Below are 22,708 nucleotides of genomic sequence, written 5' to 3' on the forward strand. Positions count from 1 at the left end.
TGTTTAGTCTTCTTTGAACAACTCTCACTAGATTTAGGTAGTTAATACTGAAAATTACCATGCTGTGTTTTGCGTTCATGAAATACTGTCGTACCTTTGTTCGCGAACGCCTTGTGAGTCAAACATTTTGGCTCCTGAATGCCGCAAAACCAGAAGTGAGTATTCCAGTTTGTAAACATTCATTGGAACCCAAACATCAAAAGCTTTCTGCAGCCAATCAGAAGCCACACCTTGGTTTCCGAACGTTTTGGAAGTTGAAAGGACTTCCGGAACGGATTCCGTTCGATTTCCAAGGTACCACAGTATACCAATCTGTGATTGTTCATACTGTAGCAGGACAGACACTGCTTGTTAGGTAAAATTTTAGTGAAGGTGAAGGCAGCTTTTTCCTTTTACCAAAAAAAAAAAAAAAAAAAAATTAAAAAAAAAATTAGCAGCATAGAAATACTCCTTATCTGAAAGAAAATTACTGTTCCAACCTAGGCAAGCAATTAAAAAGATATGCACTGGTACGCTCCCCAGTAATTCATGCCCCCCCTCTAAAAATCTCTTATTCTAAATTCATCCACAGAACAACAAGAGGGGCACATTATTTTTTTTCTTTTAAAAAGCAAGCCTTATTTTAAATTATATAAAGGACCTTGAACACTAGCTTATAGGTGGCTATTTTAATTGCTTTTAAGCTCAGATAAAATGTCATTTTTAGTTACTCTAATTGCTTTTAAGACAGCACCAGGAAATAATGTTGCAAATGGATCAGAACAATTGTTCAGAGGAGTGCTCATTTAAAATAAATAAATGAATGAACAAATAAATAAATAAAATATGTGATTCTATTTATGTAAGTATTTTGTTGATTGCATACAAAACACTAGACAGCTATAACTGCAATACTATTAGAATAGAAAATTGAGCACAGTTTAAAAAGCTGTCACTAGATATAATTACTGTTTCAAAACATAAGCAATTGTTTCTTGGTGGCAGGGACATGTTCCCTTAATGTCAGAGCTTTGTTTTGGCATTGCTGCACATCACCCTAATCTCAGAGCAATGCAAGATTCCAGGAGTTCCAGGCCCCCACCCAGGGTTTCTGTTTCCTTTGGGAACACTGCAGAGACAGTGGTTTATGATATATGGTTTATTTACACATATATACAATACAGGGGGGTTCACAACAGTTACACCCACAAAAGGTCCTGTTTCTCCCATACCTGCAGCCTTGGATTGAAACAGAAATCAGACATTGCTCTCAAACGTTGCTCTGACTGTCTCAAGCTTGCTGCTTTGCTTCTAGGTCCCATCACAGCAACTCCATTCTAAACTCAGGTTTTGCCCTTCTAATGTTCTAACCCCACCCATCTGCCATCTCACACAGAGCCCATTTCCTTTGTTTCCCTTAATAGTCCATCACCCAGGCTATCACCTGAACACAGGAAGCTAGCCTGGCTTATATTTTAACACTTGCGGGATCCAGGGATTAGACGTGTCTCACATACAGCCTACCTTCTTCTTCTTCTTCTTCTTCTTCTCCCCCACCTCCAAAAAGCTCATAGTACTATATAGAAAAGCAAACATGAAAGCTGCTACATAGATAGGATAAATATCTACTGATGACTCTGAATTCTCGTACAGTGGCTTCATTCATTTTTATAATACATCTGTACTGTTGATGCAATCAGTTCCGACCTCATCGTTATTTCAAACCAATCCATAACAGAGAAAAAGGGAGGCTGTTGACAGGAGTTAATGTGGGTTTTATTTTGCTTACAATTGCTTTCTAATCTACTAAATGGCTGTGAAAATTGATGCACTGTTCAAAGTGCTTTTATACACTACTATAGATAAAAGGCTGATGTGCTGCAGTAATCTCCGTAATGCTAAATTGAATTTGACAAAGTTCTTTGTTTTCTCAATTTCAATGTAAACACGTAAGCCTCCTGAATTTATATTAAATTTAACTGAAAGCATATCCTGTTAATTGAAATGAAGGCTGAAAATGGTTGAATGAGATAGCATAATTTTAAAGAAAAATTACTTAAAAACACAATCCTAGCACCAGAAGCAAACACTCACTGAAAGCTAGGTACCCCGAGGGTACCATACAAAAGTTAAGACCCCCCATGTTAAAAAATCAGAAAAACCCACATTCTCCTGCTCAAGTAGATACAGCTCAAGATACAACATGTTTAATAGTACCCCTTGTACTGACTATGGATCACCTCCCTCTGGCTAATGGATAGGGTTAACCCAGAATTTCACTTAACAGAAAAGCTTTTTGTTATCACTGCAATAATCTACAACATGTATTAACCACATAGATGGGCTAGTATGCTTTTACAAGTATTCTATAGGTTATGCTTAAAATTATACAAGGCAGGATTAAGCAGTATGTGGACCGAGAACTCCCAGAAGTGCAGTCTGGATTTCAAAGGGGCAGAGGAACCGGAGACCAAATTGCAAACATGCGCTGGATTATGGAAAAAGCTAGAGAGTTCCAGAAACACATCTTCTTCTCCTTCATTGGTTATGCAAAAGCCTTTGACTGTGTCAACCACAGCAAACTATAGCAAGTTCTTAAAGAAATGGGAGTGCCTGATCACCTCATCTGTCTCCTGAGAAATCTCTATGTGGGACAAGAAGCTACAGTTAGAACTGGATATGGAACAACTGATTGGTTCAAAATTGGGAAAGGAGTACGACAAGGCTGTATTTTGTCTCCCTGCTTATTTAACTTATATGCAGAATTCATCATGCAAAAGGCTGGGCTGGATGAATCCCAAACTGGAATTAAGATTGCCGGAAGAAATATCAACAACCTCAGATATGCAGATGACACAACCTTGAAGACAGAAAGTGAGGAGGAATTAAAGAACCTTTTAATGAGGGTGAAAGAGGAGAGCGCAAAATATGGTCTGAAGCTCAATATCAAAAAAACGAAGATCATGGCCACGGGTCCCATCACCTCCTGGCAAACAGAAGAGGAAGAAATTGAGGCAGTGAGAGGTTTTACTTTCTTGGGCTCCATGATCACTGCAGATGGTGACAGCAGTCACAAAATTAAAAGACGCCTGCTTCTTGGGAGAAAAGCAATGATAAACCTAGACAGCATCTTAAAAGCAGAAATATCACCTTGCCAACAAAGGTCTGTATCGTTAAAGCTATGGTTTTCCCAGTAGTGATGTATGGAAATGAGAGCTGGACCATAAAGAAGGCTGATCGACGAAGAATTGATGCTTTTGAATTATGGTGCTGGAGGAGACTCTTGAGAGTCCCATGGACTGCAAGAACATCAAACCTATCCATTCTGAAGGAAATCAACCCTGAGTGCTCACTGGAAGGACAGATCGTGAAGCTGAGGCTCCAATACTTTGGCCACCTCAGGAGAAGAGAAGACTCCTTGGAAAAGACCCTGATGTTGGGAAAGATGGAGGGCACAAGGAGAAGGGGACGACAGAGGACGACATGGTTGGACAGTGTTCTCGAAGCTACTAACATGAGTTTGACCAAACTGCGGGAGGCAGTGGAAGACAGGAGTGCCTGGTGTGCTCTGGTCCATGGGGTCATGAAGAGTCGGACATGACTAAACAACTCAACAACTCAACAACAACAACAACAACAATAGGTAGGGATCTACTTGCTTTCTATCCAAAATACTTAATACAATCTCAATTGCAGTTCCTACTAGAATGGGCATGGATTAACTATCTTTCTTTCACTGGAAGGCCTCTGATGCTTAGAAGTATGTGAAGCAGACAAGGGGGAAGATTTAGAAGCATAAAAAGAAATGGAGACCTCCGAGAAGCATAAAAACAAATGGAGACCTCCGCTTGGAGGTGTGAAGAGATGCTAACACCACAGCTCCCTATGGAACATACTTCACTTGCTGGTTTAGAACTGCAGCAGGTATGGGTTGCTCAGTGAGAGTGGTGGAAGATACAGTAGTAGTTCTCCTGCTGTAAGAGACGACTAGTCTGCTAGCTGTCTCTTGTAAAACACAAAAATACATACCATAATAACAAATAAAAACAATACCCCCTGTTTAAAAGTCCATATTTTTAAAAATATATATTTTTATTAAAGGTTTTCTTGGGTTACAGAAATACATACATCACCTCTATTTTCAGATCATAAATCCTTTTTACAGATCACCTCCTCTCTTCTCCCCCAACCTTAAACTGTATACAACATCAAGTCTCACAAGGCCGTAGATTGTTTAAGCAGCCAAAGGCCTGGGAAAAGAGGGATGTTTTTGCGTGGTGCCTAAAGATATGTAACAAAAGTGCCAGATGAGCCTTGCTGTGGATATTGACAGTATAATAAAGTGGTGGTTCATCTTTTTGGCCCAAGGGCTACACTTCCTCTTGGCCAACCATACAGGAACCCTACAACAGCAGTGGTAGAGTAGCCAATTCTAAACACACATTTCCAGCAATTAGACTTGAAAGTAACATTTTAAATTCGCTAGGGAGATATTTTCCAGGAGACAGCAGGTAGGCTGCATAAAAACTTTCTATTGCCCACTAGTGAAGTCCAATCCATCATGGTCCCTACAAGCACTATATGTATTTTCAAAACAGATATCAGTTTCATTAGTCTAATAATGAAGTTACATGCTTCATCTAAGTTAATGAAGAAACGAAACATTATTTTTACTGTTAATCAGTGAATCCTTTCATGGCATTTGACCATTTTTTAACCTTTCTATTTTTTATGGCTGATCATTTTTCTCCAACAAGCCTTTTATTAAAAGCTAAAATATTAACCATGTAAGTTTTCAATTACCAATCCCAACCTGTTAGAAAAAAAGAAGATTTTGGCCAGAAAATGAAAAGCGAAGATTTCCAGAGCAAAATGCAGTAAACTTTGAAGGGGAGGCATGTTGGAAATGTAAAGAGAAGGAAGGCACGTATTATCACATGTGGTGGAATTGTAACGTAATTTTTAAAAATTGGGAAATAATTTATAATGAATTGAAAAGAATGTTTAAAATAACCTTTGTTAAAAGACCAGAAGCTTTTTTGCTAGGCATTATAGGTCAAGACTTGCCAAAGGAGCAGAAGAAACTATTTATGTATGCCACAACAGCGGCTAGGATATTACTAGCCCAAAAATGGAAATAAGACAAGATACCAACAAAAGAAGAATGTCAAGAAAAATTGATGGACTATGTGGAAATTGGGAAGCTAACTGGGAAACCTATGAGACAAAGCCAATATAGACTTCAAAAAAGAGTGGGAACCATTCAAGTTGTACTTACAGAAATATTGTAAAGAAGTGAACTCACTAGCAGGGTTTAAGTAAACACAATTAACAAAATGGACATAGAAGTTAAGATGTAAAAATTCAAAAATAAAAAAGTGTAAGAGGTAGTTTGAAAACAATTATGGTATAAAAAGGATAAGAACAGAACAATATTTAAAATAAAATATTTAAAATAAAACAATATTTAAAATAAAAAATGCAATATTAAGGTATAATAAAACAAGCAGGAGAATATGCAATGAAACAGAAGAGGAAGTTGAGGGAAGTCGTGGGGGGGGAGAGATACGGGAATTGTATTGAACAATGAAATAATGTCATTGTTATCAATATAAAATTGTAAAACTTAATACAATTTTTTTTTTTAAAAAAAAGGGAAGGCATGCACAGAGAGAAGGGTGGTTCATATCTTGGTTTAATGAAAAATATGAGTGGGCAATGTGAGTGCTTGTCATATGGACCACCTCTCCCCATATGAGCCAATCCAGACTCTGTAATCATCATCTGTGTGTTCTTCAGGTGTGTTCTTCACGAGAGACTCGGAGGGCAGCAATAGGAGAACCTGCCTTTTCTGCAGTGGTGCCCTGCGTGTTGAATGCTCTCCCCAGGGAGGCTGGCCTGGCATCTTCATTGCATATTTTTAGCTGTAAGGCAAAAACATTCTTCTCCCATGCCTTTGATGAACAATTTATAGCCTTATAAACTGTGGGGGTGAGGTGGGGGTGTAATTGCTTTTATTACTATGTTATGTATTTTTGTGTTTCTATATTGTAAACAGTCCTGTGATCCTCAGATAAAGGATGGTATATAAATTTTACTACTACTACTACTTTTCCTCCTACTAAATAGTGATAATGGTAAATAGGACAGATTTAGTGTTCGGAAAGTCATTCCAGTGTTTTCTAGAACAAGAAAAAGCTCGTTGTGAAGAAGCCTCGTTGAGAGTTCTGACGCATTACCTTAAAGGGTTAGAATACCTACACCGAGAAGCAATATAGGTGAGAAGAGGCAGCAATAATGGGTGCAACTGCGGCTAGCTATAAGCAAGCTTTGTGAGCAAATTGAGCCTGAAATGCTTCAGGTCTTGCCAAACATATAACCCAGTGTCAAATGCCAGGTTGAGTCAAGTAGACATACGTAACAGGGTATAATTTACCTTTTGAGATTCCTAAGAGGTTGACCTTCCTTCTAGCTGTCTGGTTAAATCCAAACTATACTTCAGGAATCTTTAACCATTCACTCAAATGGCAAATAATTTGCTGTAATTGTGGTGTTAAGCTTATGTTTCAGTTGCTGTTTCGTTAATAGTGTTTTATAGATTGCAATTGTTTTACTGATTATTTGTTCATCAATTGTAGGAATGATGTTGTGGGAGAATGTGGCAAGATTTTTGAGTGACGCCATGAAATTACGTCACCATAGGTCCTAAGAGCCACTTTCGTACCTCATGATGTCTGGACAGTTTTATCCTAATGTATCTCCAACTACGTTTTGTTAACTGTGTTGTGTTCCAGTCCATGTATACAATGCACTTTTTCTATGCCAATAAAGGAGATTGGTTGATGATTATTTGTTAATTATTTTATATGATTTATGCTGCATTTGTGATGTTCTATTATAATTATTATGTTGTTGTCATTAGTTTGTAAGCAGCTTTGAGATTCATCTGAATGAACGGCATAGAAATTCAATCAATCAAGGAATGAGCAGCAGTGAACTCATTTCCCTTCAGCCATAGAAATGTGCATTAGAATTAACTCTTCCCCACACCAGGATAAGATACTTCACACTTACATTTCTAAGGTGCTAAAAGTATTTCATTCTATGTATTTCTTAAAAACAAAATTTGCAAACTGCCTCTGAGCTGTTTACAAAAATATAAAAGAAAACATCAAAATTATCAATAAATGGTTAAAAACGTTTTAAAATATTAAGAAAATACTGGGTGGGGGTGTCACATAACAAATTAGTTTTACTTGTACACGCTGAGAGGTGGTATTTGTTAAGAATGTTCTGTTATTGTATTTACACAATGTGCCATCAAATCTAATGTGCACCTGAATTTTCAAAACTTTGAAACCAAAAAAGTATTTGCTGGCGTCATAAAATCTAATGTGCACCCTAATTTTTTAGGCGTGCATTACATTCAAATAAATACGGTATATTAGGAGTGGCTGACCTGTGGCTGAGCTACATCTCCCATCTCCGGCCTTGCTGGCTGGGGCTCGTGGAATTGCAGTTAATCAGACCCAGTCAGCCATGAAATTTGCTGGGTTGCATTCAACTGCTCACCATTTGACAAGGGCTTCCTGCTGAGTAACGCATGGTTGTTGTGGTATGAATACACGCTAGAAATGGTGAGAGCAGGGACACCTTCCGAACCAACATAAGGCACTTTAAGTATTACCAAAACTGTGAGGTTTAAATGTCCAGTTTCTTTGCAGAGGAGGATACAGAAACAACCAGAACAGATGAAGGTCTTTTCTCCTGGCAGAGACGCAGCTGTGACAGCAGGGCCTCCTTCTGACCCAAAGTAAGACTTCTTCAGTTTAGTTACTTCCTAATAAAGTAGCAATGCTTATTTCTAAAGTATCATTCCAAGGAAGTAAGATGGGGACAAAACCAAAACAATTTGGCCAAATCCTGTGACTGATCATTGGTCAGCCTCTATGACCTCTTGTGGGCAGTGGCCGCTATTGATCACACCCCCACCATTAGGGTTAAGGGATACATAGGACAGGACCTTGCAGTTGTGATGCACATACTCTGAAACTATAATTCTCATTTGGCCCCTTTGCTATTGGTCATTAGGTCATTTGACAAAGACTTTTGTTATTTGGCCAGTTCCTTTAGAGTTAGCCCTTTTGTTTCTCAAGGGTCATGGGGATCTTTCTTCCTGACGTGTTACCAGTGTATGGAGAGGGGAGACAATAAGAGATCGGATCCTCCCTCTTCCCATGGCCCTTGCGGAGTTAAGTGTTGTGTAAAGGAAATGGTGTCTAAGTGTTTAAGGGAGCTGGATGGGTAAAATGTGAATTCTTCTACGACTCTGTTTTTAATCCAAGCTGGATAATGCAGATGCCTGAAATGAGCATTACGAGTCCTTGAGTTTCTGTCTGGAGCCAAGCCCTGCAGTGCAGGAATCTCAGCTAAATGGGTCCTCATTCTTTTTTAAGGAAAAGGCCCCTTATATCACAATCTGCAATATGAGAGTGCTTTGTTAGAAAATTGTACTAACTAGAGACACAAAAACTAGTAAATAGTAGTATATTTTCTAGAAACAAATGCAATTATATTCATGCAGAAGCAGAAGACTCAGAATTACAAATCCAAAATAGTGTTACAGGCATGCATTCATAAAAGAATGTAATGTGCATATTATTATTTTAATAAGGTCACAATAACATGTATGACTTAAATACACCATAAATCTAAGATATACAAGCAATACATTAATATCTGATTAATTCCAGAAGTTAAAGGAACTGCTTATTGCGTGAAGCAATAAGACTTGAAGCACGTGTTTAATATATTGAACTTCAACCCAACAGAAGAAATCCACAATTAAAATGTGTTTAATCAATGTAATATGGCAAGCATCTTTAGCTATCCATGGCAAAGCCAAGTATGACATATACCCTGTAGATATTTTGCAGGAGTTGGCAGGATTAACTGTGCAGCAATGTCTTATCACTACTTACTCTCCTCATAAAGGGAGTTATTTATTATCATTTACAACAACAAATACTGTATATAATTTGATGTAAAAACAGAAAGGCCCGAACTGGCATGCACTTGCTGTTTGCCAGCCACATTTTTCCTAATGAATTGCCCCTGTTGCTCTGCATCTCTCTGATTACAGTCAACAGCTTTCATTAGTCATTGCAAATAAGGCTTGGTGCCACCTTATTTACATTCCTATTGCAAATAATTAGAATTTCATGTTATAATCATGCAAGAAGCTTCTGAACTTGAAGAGGCCATTTGACATCATTCAGCCCTTAATTTTGCCGAGAAGAAACTTGGAAAATATAGTTCTGCATTTGTTAGAAATGTGGTTTCAACACACACACACACCCTGCCCCATTTCAGCTTCTAAGAAAAAGCTTCAATATATATATATATATTATTTTCTGAAGCAACTTTCTCCAAAATGATGTGTCACAATGGGAGTCAGGCAAGGTGAAGTGGGGCAGATAATGAATAATGATAATGACCACAATAATAAGTTACAATTCTGTAATTACTCCTTGAAAATTAATGCTGTATATCAAACAACTAACAGTAAAAAGGGGTGCTCATGTTATAAATTTGTATAATATAGTTTTAAATATTATTTTTAAAAGTTTTATCCCACCCTTCATCCTAATTGACAGATTGTGTTACAAAAATAAATATAAAACAACCAACATTTAAAAATATAAAATATTAGCTATACAATAAAAAATAGAGACAGCCTGACAGCTTCCTGAAATTCTGTCAATTTTTCTTCTGCATTAAAAAACTTGGTAGCAAAAACAAGACTTCAAGCTGGTTCCTAAAACTAAACAACTTAGATGCCAGCCAAACCTTAAAGGGGAATAAATTTGACAAATGAGCTGCCATTACTGGGAAGACCCTTTGGTGGGTCATGGGTCAGATCCCATTAAGCTGGATCTATTAGCGGGGCCTCGTCATCAGATTTCAAGTTATGGCAGATTGGGGTAACTGTGCCCTTAAAGGACCAGGCGCGCAGCCTGGGAGTCATTTTGGACTCACAGCTGTCCATGGAGGTACAGGTTAATTCTGTGTCCAGGGCAGCTGTCTCCCAGCTCCATCTGGTACGCATCTACTGCAATGCGCTCTACATGGGGCTACCTTTGAAGGTGACTCGGAAACTGCAATTAATCCAGAATGTGGCAGCTAGACCATATAACACCGGACCTGAGAGATGTGCATAGGCTCCCAGTACGTTTCCGAGCACGATTCAAAGTGTTGGTGCTGACCTTTAAAGCCCTAAACGGCCTCGGTTCAGTAGACCTGAAGAAGCTTCTCCACCCCCATCGTCCAGCCCGGACACTGAGGTCCAGCGCTGAGGGCCTTCTGGTGGTTCCCTCGCTGCAAGAACCAGGCAGAGGGCCTTCTCGGTAGTGGCACCTGCCCTGTGGAATGCCTCCCAGCAGATGTCAAGGCAATAAGCAACTATTTTACTTTTAAAAGACAACTGAAGGCGGCCCTGTTTTAATGTTTGATGCTGTATTGTGTTTTTGATATTTGGTTGGAGGCCACCCAGAGTGGCTGGGGAAGCCCAGCCAGATGGGCGGGCTATAAATAATAAATTACTACTACTACTACAATTCATATCATACATATGGTTCTTTTGTATTGCTTCAATGTTGAACATTTTATAAATTATCATAGTTGAAGCTCATCAGCAGTTTTTGGACCTGAAATCATTTTTTAATTGCCATTAATGTAAACTATAAGAGCAATCCAATATCAATATGAAATAATTCTTTGTCTTCTTCTTATGGGATATCTTGAAAAGGAGACTACTTCTATAATCCTTAAAAAAACACTTTCAGCTTTAAGAGGGGAAATGCCTATAGTGGTACCTCAGGTTAAGAACAGTTTCAGGTTAAGAATGGCCCTCCAGAACGAATTAAGTTCTTAACCAGCGGTACCACTGTAATGCGCTTTGAACATGATTTGGAAACTTCCAATTGCTGCAAAATGCAGGATGTTGGTGGGAATTAGGAAGCCACAACATGGAATCAATTGTACAGAAGTTCTTCTAACACAGTGCTGACGTTAACCTTCAATTGGTTTGGAACCAGACGATCTAAATGGTCTCAATATGTACAATCTTGCTTGTACCTTATGAGCAGCTTTGGAGGTCTTGCTCATACATCCACTAGTAAGATCTGTTATGATGGTGAATGGCCTTGAAGTTAGTGCTGGCTTGCAGGGTGGCAGAGGTGGGGCTATGTTGCTCTCCTGATTTCCAACACTGGATATCACAAGCATTTACTGAGAGGAGAGGGGAGAGGCAGTGAAGAGCTTGGAGCCTATCCTATTCTCCCCACCTTATGACCACACTGCACCAAGCTCCCCACTAACTTACCAACTCCTGATAACCATTAGAAATCAAGGAGAGTCTCACTCATGCTCCCTTGCCAGCCACTACTACCTACAATTGATTTATTAAATGTTACCACCCTTCATCCAAAGATCACAGGGCAGTTCATGACAAGTATGGAGCAAAAGTACTGTCTCATAATAATGTATGCCAATTTTTTTTGTCCAATGTACTTATGTATCTTTTTCTATTATGCATGGCATTTGTGTGCCAAGACCCCATGATCCTGCAGTTCAAAACAACAGTATATGGCATTATGGGTTTGAATAGGCCACAACCTGTATTGGTTACAGATGTGGTTGGGCATAGGCATTGGGTGAAGCCAGATAATACCATTCTAGCCATTCTGCTGGGAGTGCATCTAAGGGTAAACCACCGCTGGGATGGAGCTATGACTGGCGAAGAGAGGCAGAAGGAGTGACCGCCAAGCCAGGCCACAATTTATCCTGCCCGGGAGCAGGCCCAGCCAGCAATGATTGTCCAGATGGGTCCGCCTTCAGGGGAGGCCTGCCCAAAGCCTGCTGGACTGGCCAATCACTGGCAGGTAGTCAGCCACATCCCAGCCCCTTGCCGCAAAATCACCCACTGATTAAGGTAAGCAGACTTTTTGAGGCCTTTACTCTGAAAGACTGCCTAAAACACTTTAAATAAATAAATGGGGAGATTTGATTCAATTGATCCTTCTGGAATCCTGTATAACAGAAGAATTCAACACCAAACTCATTTCTTATCTCACTCCATTCTCCTCCTCCTCCTCCTATCTCTCTCTCTCACACCCACACCCATACCCTCATACACACCCACATCCACAACAGTAGCAGCAGCAGCAGTTCCAGTGGTGTAACCCACCTTATGTTGGGGTGCAACCTAATTGTGCATCATGAGCCATCATGAAGACAGGCATATTAGGACAATTCAACAGAATCAAGGTTCCGTGGATGCTTATCCTAAGTGGAAGACATCAGTCGTGTCAAGCAAGCTCCCCTGAATAGCTGCCTGGCCACAGCCTTTGGCTTTTCCTAAAATGGGCATCTGCAGGAAAGACTCAGAATCCCCTTCAGCGCACTGAGGATTTGTGACACACACAAAACAAACACAATGAAGAAAGCTCATATTCACATTATAACAATATTGCTTCATGAAATTTATAAAAACATTGAGGCAAGCAACTTGAAGGAAGTCTACATTTTTACATATTGTTCACAAAGGTATCACTATATAAAGAGCTTATGTTTTCTGCTATCTCCCTATGGAGAGTTTTCAGTCCCTCAAGAATAAGTCCTAGCAACAATTCTGCTTGCTCTTCCTAGGAGAACAGTCTTGTAATTCAAAGGAAATTCTTAACTAGCTCTGAAACCTCTATATTATTACTGTATCACCTGTTTTAACCTATATTTCTATTGTTTCTCAGAGATATTTTCTTTAAAAATTTTAAGTACAATATATACCAATTGAAAAGAAATACTATTCCTCCTTCATCAAATATATTTTTGCTATTACAGTATCAAGTCCTGTATGCACCAAACTATTTTTCAGCTGTTTGATATATAGAGCACCATAGAGCTATGTTAGGAAGGTGTGACAGGATTATCCTACTTTTTATATTGTTTTAGTTTTAAAAATAAAGTCAAAATATAAACAAAATCAAACATACTGATACAAAAGTGGGGGGTGAAAGCAAGGAAAGAATGGGAGGGGAGGGAAGATAATACCCTACATTAACACATGTGATGCATCTTTTATAATCACAATCCAAAGCATTTATCCTAATCTTATAAAATACATTCTCTCCACAAACTCAATTGAACCATTGGGGGTCTACGTTGCAGTGCCATGTATCAAAAATTTAGACCAAATAGCATCAAAATGATCTGATTTAGACTCTTCCCTGCTTACTTTTCTTTGATCCTCAGAGAGAGCTACATCCCATACTCTACCAAATCAATGATCAAGCAAGGGAGGTGAGCAAGTTTTCCATTGACTGACAATTGACATTCTTCCCACTGCTAGTAATAGAAAGACCAGTATCTTATGAGATACTCTGGGATTTGTACTGCTTTCTATTGGAAGCAAGTTCAATACTGGATCTGGTGTTAACGATTGATCTATGAGAGATAAGGGTAAAAACCTTTACCCAAAAATTATTTAAAATTTCACATTCCCAACACACATGTGTATAAGTTCCAATAGTATTACAACCTTGCCAACATAGTGAAGAGATATTTGTATTGATTTTGGAAAGGCGTGCCAGAGTACAATATCACCTAAGTAGTTTTAGAGTAGATTATTGAATCCTAAAAGATAACTGTTTTTAATGGAACATTTATCCAAATTTGACCTCATTTATGTTCACCAATCTGACATTTAAGGTCACCATTCCAGGATATCATAAGACCCTGGAAGGGGCCCACTGCCTGATTTGTAAATATTGTAATTTGTAAATATTGGATACCAAGCCTTTAGAATTCAGAGTAGTTAGAGAACGTAAACCAGTGGTTCCCAATTATGGTCTGTTTTAACGCTGTGCAATTTTTCAATATATTGGCCAAAATCAGTTTTAAAATGCGTAATAATGATTTTGACCCGGAAATGTGCAGCAATATATTGCTCCTCACTGCTGATCTGAGCCGCCTTCCCTTACACTGAGAGAAACCAAGGCAGCCAAAAATGCTGCAGCCTTCCCCTCATGCTGATGGAGAACAGTGCAGCTGATCACCCTTCACTTCAAGGCACTGTGGTACTACCTTCCCATGACATTTAGGCAGAGGCAGCTTTTCTCAGTCAGCAGGAAACCAGCAGCAGCCATAGTGGACATGCACCTTTGCTGGCTGCCACCGCTAGTTGCTCCGCTGACAGTGGCTTGACGCCCCTCCCCTCGCCTCCCACTCAAACTCCACTTCCTTTCCTCCCCCCCACCCCCAACCTCTGCAGCTGCTCTTTCCCTCATCTCCACGCCTCATCTGCATGCACCCACCTGCCTGATCTCTGTGACCCAAGATGACCCTTGTGTCCCTTGCAACGCTAAGATTCTATGATTTTACTCTACTTAAGTCTCTTGGAAGCATCATGGATTTCCTCCTCAGAGACAGAACTGTTCAAAAAGCTCTTCAGTTGAAGAAATCAGTCTGTAGTATCAAGCAAACTTCCTGAATGGCTGCCTGCCCATGACTATCGGCTTTTCCTGAAATGGGCACTTGCAGGAAAGGCTCAGAATCCACTTCAGAGCACTGGGAATTTGTGGTTGATATGTGAATAATTCAATATGGAATAGGTTTACTGAAGGTAGAAAATCTGAGAACAACTCTTAGGAACAGTTAACAGTTAACATGCAGGCATTATGGTTTGGCACTATGTCTGCACCTAATAAACCTCCCCAATCAAATATTCTACCCACAAAAACGTGAGTTCGGCAATTAGATTTGTCTTTAACATTCGCTCTCCAGAGAAAAGTTTCAATTGGCGAGTAGCCTTCAACAGTCATCCTCAAAGTAGCTAGGAAAAAGACATTCTGACCTGGTATTCAGAGTTTGATGGTCAACAGCATTTTCCAGAACATTCCTTCTTAAATTTTAGCCTTGTAAACATTTTCTACACAAAACTCAGGCCCAGCTACATCTCAGCCTAAAATTTTTCGCATAGAGAAGCATTTTGATCAACATGTTTTCTAATCATCATATAACTTTGCCTTTGAGGAGTAATGCCATTTCCTTTCCATGTCAATTCTCTGCACCACTGCTCTGCCACAATCCATGGTGCCCACTAGAGCAAAACTCAGATGTAGCTATCAAATCAATTATAACAGCTTGCCGCTGTCTTATACCGACAAGAGATGATTGATAACAAAACCTGCCTACTTTCAGTTCTCAAGTGACAGCAGCAAAACAGCCCCTGACTGCTTTTACTGGTATTTGTCATAAATCAATAGCAATTTCATCACTCAAAAAGGTGCTGTCAACTCTGTTCAGTCCATCAGATTTCATTTTAGTCTCAATTTTAGCTAAAACTATTCACCAGCATTAATGCATAGACTTCAATTCTTAAGGTATGATAAAGAATGCAAGTACAACAATTCGGAATTAAGACACATTTTTTTCTAGATTTATAGGAAAAATAATAATTAAAGCTCAATTTCTGTTGAAATTATGTGCTTAAAGCAAAACACATATATTATCTTAGTTTACAGCAGCTCAGTAACGTTTGGGCAGGAAGAGCTCATGGCTGATCTGAGATGCGTACTGTAGATTTTTTAAGAGTACCGTGTCTCTAAAATAACTACACTACATACCAGCATCTCCACTTTGCATGAGCTTGTCTTATGGGTATGCAGACAGGATAATGAAAGTTTTCATCTATGAAATGCCCTTTTCATGTAAGTCCAACATAAAATGTTTAGATAAGACAAGTTGCATCTTCCATTCAAGAATGACCAATAGGCAGGAGTGTTATTACACCCCTATAAAAAGTTCAGTGAACTAATTTGACTTCTACTGAAAAAATAATTGCACATAATATTAAAATGAATAGCTTCTTTTTATGCAGTATTAACTGGCTAGTAGAAGATTTACTTCAAGCACACGCATTCCAGCAATACCCATACAAGGGCTTTTCACAACATGGAACAAAACAGAAATGTTAAGCAACAGCTACAATAGACCAACTTGTAGCCTTGCTACAAATCTGGAATAAGTGTATTTCAAACGAAACCACATTACATCTGAAGTTGAGACACATACTTCCAAAGCAGAAATTATAATTATCCATTTAAAAAACCATTAACATTAATTGATAATTTGTTTAAAACCACCTTTGATGTGGTTTTACATGGGTGTAACCAGCTCCTGCCCAGCTTTGCTGCTTTAAAGGGAGCCACGGAGGAGGGAAGGAAGCGGAGCCCTCATCCGTGGCTCGCTTTAAAGCAGCAAAGCGGGACAGGAGCCACTTACACCCGTGTAAAGCAAGCACAGCGGGAGCCGTGTAATCCCTCCACCCCCGCGCTCAGCCGCCCCATTGGCAGCAAAAAATATGGTACTTTCTTAATTGATACAATGCTTTCCCAAGCTAGGGCTCATCTGCACTTCCATTTGTCCTGCTGCTTTCCCCTGGGAAAACCTCCAGTTTAGGACTGTGAACAGCAATCAGGTTTTCCAGGATTTGCTGTTTGTTCTGATTTTTCACTAATGAGTGAGTTTTCCTGGGTAAAGTGGCAGGGCAAACGCAAAATTGCTTGGACAAGTGGAAAATGACCCGGTTTCTAGACACAGGACAAGTGGAAGTGTGGACAAGCCCTTAATTACTCAAAGTATAGCAAACAAAAGGAATAAAGGCAAGAAATGAACATTTCAGGAAACACATAATAGCACTGAACCACTTAATTCAGATAGCTAGATAAGCTATCTATCCCCAAAGAATAAAGTCCTACCAAATTCAATAGGTCTTAGGTATTGTAGTGAAACCAGAGTAAAAGTGAATTGTTCTTTCCTACATAAAATACATAATTACATAAAATAATATCAACTTATATTACACAGTTAAAACCAGCAAACATTTAAGAACAAGAATATAACACTAAATTAAATGTTTGGGTAGGCTTGCAGGAACAAAAACTTTTAAGGAAAAGTCTTAACATAGTTTGATGAGGGTGCCTACCTAACGTTAATAGACAGGGTGTTCCAAAACATAGGTGCTGCTTCCCTAAAAGATTGTCTCCTCACAGATGAGGAAGGAAAATTTATAGCACTTGTATAAGTTCCTCAGGCCAAGGAGACAAGTAGGCATGTATGTGGCAAGGTGAGCCTTCAAGTAAACTGGTAAATACACCCTGAAGCTAATATCTGAATATGAAAGACAATGAGAACTATTCTGTCATATCATTAACATGAGTCACGTTGACTTATATCAGAATTTTGCCATAAAAGATAATTAATTGGTTTCTCATATATCCATAAATCATAAATACCTTGCAAGTATCTAGTTGCTACAATCTACCTATTTGTTTTTTAGATTGCCCATAAAAATACATTGTACACACAGTATTTCAAAAGAATGACAATGATTGCTGAGGCACTTCCTTCAGGTTGTTCATACTGTGTTTGAATGGAAAATGGAGATAAATAATCTACACCTCTTTATGAATGGAATGGCATAAGAAAACTGACATTTTCACACTGTGAACTTGGCATGCTCTCTAAATTAATAGTAGTATGTTACCAAGGAAATTTGTTTTGGATACTCTGCTTTTCCATTTTATTTCAGTAGATCTTAAAAAATAAAGTTGGTCATCTCTAGGTTGCCCAGTATGGAAGCATGCAAAGCGTAAGTAATTTATAAAGTTCGTGAATAACTGTGAAATGACCTATCAAGCTGATACATCTTTTTGTACTTTCTTCTCCTTTTAAATGCAAAGACTTGTCCATTTCTGTAACTGCTTCATTCATACACTCCAATGTAGTGTAGACTCACACCAAGATAAAGCAGCTTTCATGCCACTGTGAGTACTCTTGAAGGGAGGTCTGTGTGAATTATTTCCAGGCCAGACATTATCCATGTTACCATCAACCACACACAGAACCCCATAAAATCAGCAAAGGTTATTCAAGTGAATGTTACTAACATTATAAGGACTATCACACTTTCCTCACAGTATTGTGCAGTGTTGCAACCTTAAAAGGCTGTGGCAATGTATAGCTTCTCTCCCCTATCCCCATTCCTGACAATTATGTCATTTGTCACTAGTAAAAGCTTTAAGCATGCAAAGCACTTAAATTTATGACATTTTCATGCTTGCCTATATGATGAAAGAAGAATGTCATAGCAGTTTACATTTCCTACATAGCAACCTTAGAAGATTTTGTTAAAAAGTTGTCACCTGCACTTTAACATTTCTTATGAAAGAAAAGCAGTTAAGATGTTACAGATTTGTTAGGCGTGTACTTCTGTGTACTATTAAGAGCAACATTTCATTGATTTATCCAGTAGAAGCCTACATCATTGTACAGAGATGGAGAACCTTATCTCATTCTATTAAAACTGACTAATGTAACATGAACTTAGGATATATTTTAAAAATAATGTTAATTTGGATGTCATATTATTTTTCTCATACTGTATAGCTCATGCTTAAATAAACTTATTAATGATACTCTGTAGGGGCTGGATGGAAGAAAGAAGAGAGAAAAATTCAGGAGCATATTGCATTTTGTTAGTATCTGTACTGATCAGTGCTGCTCCTTTGCCCTACCCCACTGTTTAATGCCAGTAGTAATGTAAGAACATGAGCTTGCTAGTTCAGGCCAGTGGCACTCGTCTTCAGAAGCTTATTGCCTCCAACTGGGCCAGTAGAACATATCCAAATGGGTTACTTAGTAGCCATTTACAGCTTTATCCAGGATCCACCCCCCATGATCCCTTTGCATTAAAATCTAGTGATTTTTCAGTTTTTGTTTCATTAGGTCTACAGCCTTGTCTCGTGTCACCAGTGTTTGTCTCAGTTCCTTAGATTCGCTTCCACCAAAGGTCAGTTCAAGCATTGAGAATCATATTGGACTCACTACTGTCCGTGGAGGCACAGGTCAATTCTGTGTCCAGGACAGCTGTCTACCAGCTCCATTTGGTACAATGGCTGAGCCCCTACCTGTCTGTGCACTGTCTCGCCAGAGTGCTGCATGCTCTGACTATCTCCTGCTTGGACTACTGCAATGCGCTCTATGTGGGGCTACCTTTGAAGGTGACTCAGAAACTACAGAATGTGGCTGCCAGATTGGTGATTGGGAGTGGCCGCCAGGACCATATAACACCTGCATAACAATGCAGACCCTATAAGATCTACATTGGCTCCCAGTACATTTTTGAGCACAATTCAAAGTGTTGGTGCTGACTTTTAAAGTTGTTTATTTGACTATTTGTATCTGCTGAGCTATCCAGTTTTTGAAAAAAGCAAACACTTATGGAAAAGTACACAGCATCTAGATTTTTTAATTATTCTATACTGACTTTTTTTACAGAAAAAAGCAAATAACTAGGGTTTTTAAAAATTCCTTTCTTTATAGACAACACATTGCTTTTATTCAAATTTGTTTGAAGGTAAATATATTTTGTATTAAACTTGTACACCTTTAAACATACAAAATTCTGCATTACAATGTAGCAATGTGGAATAAAAAATGAATAAATTTCAACTAAAGTGATATTTTTTCTCTATTGTGATTTGCAGCATATTGATTAGAACAGGCCAGCCGAAAAAGCAGCAGGAGTACAGGTGAATGTCCCTGTGCATGTAAAGTGTTCATCACTGAAAAGGCTCTCATAAATATTAGATAACTACAAGAATAAAACAGTTCTGAGAACTAGAAGCTAATGAAAGCCTCAGTCTGGATGAGACACGTTGTTCCTTTGGGGAATCTTGTGGTACCTGGGCCTGGTATTCAGCAACATGTCTCTGAATGGAAGTGTGTTCATATTCCCATGTGACCATTGTGGGTGTGGTGCGTCAACAGCAACAAGAGGACTGGGAAGAAGAAATTTTAATGCAACTGCTCTCCTAGCAACTCCCAGTCTCCCCCAACAGCCACTGGTGTAATCTTTCTAAGGCGGCTTAACAGACTCAAGCAACAACCTGTTCCAAAACTTTACAATCCTCTTTTAAGGAAGTTATCAAACTATAATGAAAACTTTAGAATTAAGATGCTACTTCCCAGATGTTTATAGTGGTACCTTGGTTTACGAACTTAATCCGTTCCAGAAGTCTGTTCTTAAAGCAAAGCATTCTTAAACCAAGGCGTGCTTTCCCATAGCAGCAGGGGACTCACTTTACAAATGGAACACACTCAACAGGAAGCAGAACACGTTCTGCTTTCAAGGCAAATTTCACAAACCAAAGCACCTACTTCCGGGTTTGCAGCATTTTTAATCCCAAGTTGTTCTTAAACCAAGGTACTACTGTACGTTGTTGCTCAATTTTACCACGTAAACTGCTTCGAAAACTTAGTTTTAAAGCATTATATAAATAATTGTAAAGTACTTTTTAAAAGTACATTTTGAGAAAAGGCATTTTCTCCATGCCGAAAATATGTGAAGATATATTTTGAGGCAAGGCTGGCACCAATCAGAGTTTGGGGGCTTAGGTAATGAGCTTCTAATGCTGCCCCCCCCAACATAGACACAGACCCAATGTGGCTGTGTTCCCGCCCTGTGATTGGCGGCTGCTTCTACAACGACAACAGTAGCAGCACCATTTACAACCCTCCTCATCAGACCTCCAGGCAGTGTTTTAGTGTTGGGCGGTGGCAGTGCCATTTTTGAAAGGAAGCCAAGCTTAGCTCGCACTACTCATCCATGGTAGCCACTTTAATTTACCACAAAAGCAATGTCCTAGCCTGGATTTCATAGATTTATGGACTGTGGCATTATATTTTGGATAGAGTAAAAAGAGGGGCAGCCGTTGCAGATGGGAACCAAGAGATAATGATAAGAGTCTCAAAACTTGCTATATGATGCCTTTCACAATGCAGCCTATGTAATCCATTGTGTTTTTCATTTATATTTTTAGTGGAAGAAATATAAAACCATGTAAAAGAACCTGAAGCATTTTGCCTATTTATGCAACCATACGCAGGTGTTCTTCCCATCTACTACAAATGCTGTATGAGGTTAAAGCAGCCAGAATAGCTGATGCTTTTTACAGTTATATCAGACTTGTTACTAAAATCCCCAAGGATCCTTGCAAAGGTATAGCAACTGACATTCCCCATCAAACCTGCAGAAAAGCTGTGCTCTCATGGCTTGCCCTTGATAAGTCAAATTTACCATAGATGAGAAGAGGCCATGAACTCATAGAAATGTGTGTTTCCTTACCTGTAAGATTTGCCAAATGTTACATAATGAATGCAGGTTTCACAGAAGGAAAAACTCTTAAATAAGCCAAGACTTGCCTTCAATAAGCGGGGGTTGGGGGTTGGAATCACTCCAACCTTTACCTCCTAAGAAAGATCTATAATCTTCTGCCACAAGTCATTTAGATAGTAAATGCCAGAGGCAGGGACCTTGCTGAAATATCTGTGACATAACTTCAATGGGATAACTAGCTGCAGTTTATCTTGATAAATTCTCTTTACATTCCCACTTCATAATATGCTGATCATTTTATAATGAAGTAAGGAATCGTTTAGGACATAAATCAAGAAAAGGACAAATGTTATTCAAAAGCTATTCATGATGACTAAATTGTGACATACTCAAGTTGAGGACTGTCAGGTGCAGTACAGACAAAAAGGAAATTAATACTACTATTTAAAGTAGCTAGAGTGTACTAGGGGCTGCACAGAACTCAGAAGCTACATGGTCTCGGTCTAGAGAGCTTTAAAATGCAAATGTATAAAGGGTAGGAGAAGTGAATGAAAAGTGCAAGATGGCAGTGGAAATTGAGTTCAAGGATGGGGTACCTTAAGAAAGGCACTGTTAAAGCAGTGGCTTTTGAAGTGGGACGTGGAAGAGATGGAGGAAGGTGACAAAAATAGAGTGGGGGTATTTCAGATACTGTGGGGATTGTAAAGGCCACCAATGACACCTGAAAGATTCAGGTGTGCTTCCACGCCCCATCTGTTCTTGAGTGTGGGGCCCTTTTGGAGTAGAACAGAATAAAGCGAGAAGAATGTTGCATAAAGGGAGAAAAATTAAGAGAACACCTGTTAACATATATAAGTGCTTTCGGTGCTTTTACAGGGCTCTTTGAATCCATAGGAAGCTTGACATGAAATGGAAGTGCAAGAAGATGATTTGGGAAGAGGAAGAGAGCATTATGAAGACCTCATCAAAATGTCTTTTGGCTGAGATCATCTTTTGAAATAGTAATGCAATTTCATTTTAAGCAGCTGTGTACATAATAAATCCCAAGTATAAAGGGATAGAAGCCATTTGCTGTATTTGAAATAAATTCAACATATACACACAGAATAAAGGTCATATTACTATCAGAATCAGAGAACCATCTAATTTTTATTCAAACTCTGTAAATCCACAGTAAACTGTAAGTTTCATATAGTATCTGAACATTTTCATCAGTTATCACATGATCGTTATAGTGCTACTAACTTTAATCAAAGTAAGTCCATATGAGTTAATATTGCAAGCTATTCAAAATGTTACATCTGCTAACTATTAGAAACACACTCAAGAGTTCTTTGTGTTTCCTTGCTATAAAAGAACTTGGGAACCTGAGGAATCATTTTTCAATGCTGAAGTCAGAATATCTTCACATATTCAGAAACATTACATGGCATTTTTCCTGGGACTATACCATTGCAGAACAAAAGGTAGGGGATTAGGTTAGACACTTGC

At 38.8% G+C, this 22,708-nt stretch overlaps 1 protein-coding gene and 2 long non-coding RNA genes across 3 annotated transcripts in view; 2 read left to right on the top strand and 1 right to left on the bottom strand.

Annotated features, from left to right (window-relative positions):
* DIAPH3 (diaphanous related formin 3) overlaps positions 1 to 22,708 on the bottom strand; it is a 123,359-nt gene that overhangs the window by 19,823 nt on the left and 80,828 nt on the right. The gene's annotated exons all lie outside the window — the stretch shown is intronic.
* LOC310761337 lies at positions 5,620 to 6,825 on the top strand. Its single transcript, XR_014547401.1, has 2 exons — positions 5,620 to 5,905; positions 6,618 to 6,825. It is a non-coding gene; the product is annotated as an uncharacterized lncRNA (long non-coding RNA).
* On the top strand, positions 16,870 to 22,347 carry LOC310761333. Its single transcript, XR_014547397.1, has 2 exons — positions 16,870 to 17,689; positions 19,587 to 22,347. It is a non-coding gene; the product is annotated as an uncharacterized lncRNA (long non-coding RNA).

Source organism: Podarcis filfolensis (genome assembly GCF_964270895.1).
Source record: "Podarcis filfolensis genome assembly, chromosome: 4".
NCBI classification, from domain to species: domain Eukaryota; kingdom Metazoa; phylum Chordata; class Lepidosauria; order Squamata; family Lacertidae; genus Podarcis; species Podarcis filfolensis.